Source organism: Theobroma cacao, chromosome 4 (assembly GCF_053813885.1).
Source record: "Theobroma cacao isolate CCN51 chromosome 4, ASM5381388v1, whole genome shotgun sequence".
Classification (NCBI taxonomy): domain Eukaryota; kingdom Viridiplantae; phylum Streptophyta; class Magnoliopsida; order Malvales; family Malvaceae; genus Theobroma; species Theobroma cacao.
Window position 1 is genome coordinate 20,110,084 of NC_142642.1, and position 2,954 is coordinate 20,113,037.

The window sequence follows — 2,954 nt, forward strand, 5'->3', positions numbered from 1 at the left end:
GCTAATCTCTTGCACAATTCCTATTTTCATAATAATGATATGAATTAATATTTTAAATATATAATATATATATATAAAATTTTAAAACTTTTGAAGATTAATTATTTTCCTTATCTATTCTCATAATGATGGTATTAATTAATGTTTTAAATGTATAATACATAAAAAATTTTAAAATCTTTGAAGTGAAATCTTTTCCTTGTCTATCTATTATATCTATTATGATATGAATTAATGTTATTTTTAAAAAACAAACAGTAGTATGAATTAATATTCTAAATATAAAATATATAAAATATTTTAAAAATTTTGAGGGGACCATGGCCCCCTCATAACAACACAACCCTCCGCCCTTGAAAGTGTCCTCTTAAAGTGATTGGAACGGAATTTTTAGATTTTACCCTGCAACTTTAATTAGCTCATAAAATTTGCAGCAATAATTTAATGACATAAAAAAACTAATAAAAATATGGACATCATCGAACAAGACTAAATAGGCCACAAACAAATCAAAATCCATCATATATGAATTAGAACTCAAAGGATCATGTCATCACTGTACGTAACATGGTTTTCTTAGCTCAGAAGGTTTGGTCACTACAGCTTTTGCCAACTTTTGGGACTCAGACAAAAGCTGTAAGTCAATTCTATCCCAGATTGTTAAATGATTTCACATGGGATAACCCATTTCTGTAAACACGAGCCACCCATCTTCTCTGTATAACAAGAAGGGAGAAACTAGAAAAAAAAAAAAAGTAAAAGAAACGAACATGTCCCCCAGAAACATGATTGGTCATCTAGGATCTGTAGTTGCCAGTTTAATGTTTATTTGGGCAGTTGTTCACCAATACTTCCCTTACCAATTTCGAAGCTATATCGAGAAGTACTCCCAAAGGTTGGTAAGTTTTGTTTATCCTTATATTCAGATTACATTCAATGAATTCACAGGTGAGCGTCTGATGAGGAGTGGAGCTTATTCTGCTATAGAAAACTACCTCAGTTCCACTTCTTCTTTGCAAGCGAAGAGGCTCAAAGCTGATATAGTAAAGAACAACCAGTCTCTTGTTCTCAGTATGGATGATCATGAAGAGGTAGCAGATGAATTTAGAGATGTAAAACTTTGGTGGGCTTCTGGTAAACATATTGCCAAGACACAATCATTTTCTTTTTATCCTGTCACAGATGAAATAAGGTTCTACAAGCTTACTTTCCACAAAAGACACCGGGATCTCATTATTGGACCTTACCTGAAACATGTGCTGCAAGAAGGTAGAGCAATTAAGGTAAGGAACAGGCAAAGAAAGCTATATACCAATAACGGATCGATGTGGAGCCATGTAGTGTTTGAGCACCCAGCAACATTTCAGACATTAGCTATGGAGCCAGAGAAGGAGAAGGAAATTATGGAGGACCTGACTACTTTCAGCAAGGCAGAAGAGTTTTATTCAAGAATTGGGAGGGCTTGGAAGAGAGGTTATCTTCTTTATGGTCCTCCAGGGACTGGTAAGTCCACAGTGATTGCTGCCATGGCCAATCTTTTAGGCTATGACATCTATGACCTTGAATTAACTGCTGTAAAGGACAATACCGAGCTGAGGAAGCTGTTGATTGAACCATCAAGCAAATCAATAATTGTTATTGAAGATATTGATTGTTCACTTGACTTGACTGGTCAAAGGAGGATGAAAAATGAGAAAGAGGAACCAGAAGACATGAAGGCTCCAAGGCAAAAGCTAACAAAAGATCAAGAACCGAAAAGCAGCCAGGTTACTCTTTCAGGTTTGCTGAATTTCATTGATGGGCTATGGTCAGCTTGTGGGGGTGAAAGATTAATTGTTTTCACAACAAATTTTGTTGGAAAACTTGATCCAGCTCTAATTCGAAAAGGGCGGATGGATAAGCATATAGAATTGTCATATTGTGGATTTGAAGCATTTAAGGTGTTGGCCAATAACTATCAAAAGCTTGAGTCTCACAATATGTTTCGCAGGATTCAGGAACTGTTGGAAGAAGCTAGAATGACACCAGCTGAAGTTGCAGAACATTTGATGCCAAAAACCGTGTCAGCGGATCCTGAAACTTGCCTGGAAAGCCTGATTCAGGCTCTGGAATCTGCAAAAGAAGAGGCCAGGCTGAAAGCTGAGAAAGAAGCAGAAGAGAAGGAATTGCCTAGCCAAAGACCAAGAGAAAACAACACAGAGCCAGGCATTAGCTGAAAAAACTGTAGGAGATGAAAATTCGGTTCACTGAAGGAAAAATGTAAATGTGCGGCAAAGATTGTTGGCTTATAGCAGCAGCTAAAATTAACTAGAATCAGAATTGGACAAGAATGGGTTTTGTATCGCTTTATGCAAAAGATATTGTATCAATTAGGCAATTTAATTTATGTGCAATAATTGATCTTAATTTCTCATTATTCAAAGAGAAAAAAAATACTATAATTATTGATCTTCATTTCGGTATCACCTGCATGTAGCGACAACACTCCCTCTAGATCTTAATATTTGCTAAATCTCTTACGCTTTTTTTTGCTTAACATACATAATTTATAGATATATTATTTCTTTTAAACTAGGATAATAAAACCTTTTGTAATATTTAAAATATTTTAAAATTTATTTATTTTATAATCCAAAAATAAATTTGAATGACCTTAGAAAGTCCAACAAAAATGTTTGTTTTTTTTTTTACAAAAAATCTCTTAGGAAGAAATAATTGGTTTTTAGACCTTATCCTTATGGTTTTCCAAACTATAACAATGGCTAAGGATTGGGTTGGGTTTACACAGCCACTCTTGTTTTTCCCTTTTTTTACTGTAACAATAAAAACTATGTTTGGGCTCCTCAATCACCACCTTCTATCTGACCCAATATTCTTCAAAAAAGTAAGGGCAAATTGGGCTTCTGCTTAGGTTCCTCGATCACCATCTTCTATCTGACCCAAAATTCTTCAAA

The 2,954-nt window shown here is 34.7% G+C and overlaps 1 pseudogene; it reads left to right on the top strand.

The window, feature by feature from the left end:
- Nucleotides 1-579: 579 nt before the first annotated feature.
- On the top strand, nt 580-2,416 carry LOC18601421 (AAA-ATPase ASD, mitochondrial pseudogene; annotated as a pseudogene).
- The last annotated feature ends 538 nt before the right edge of the window (nt 2,417-2,954 follow it).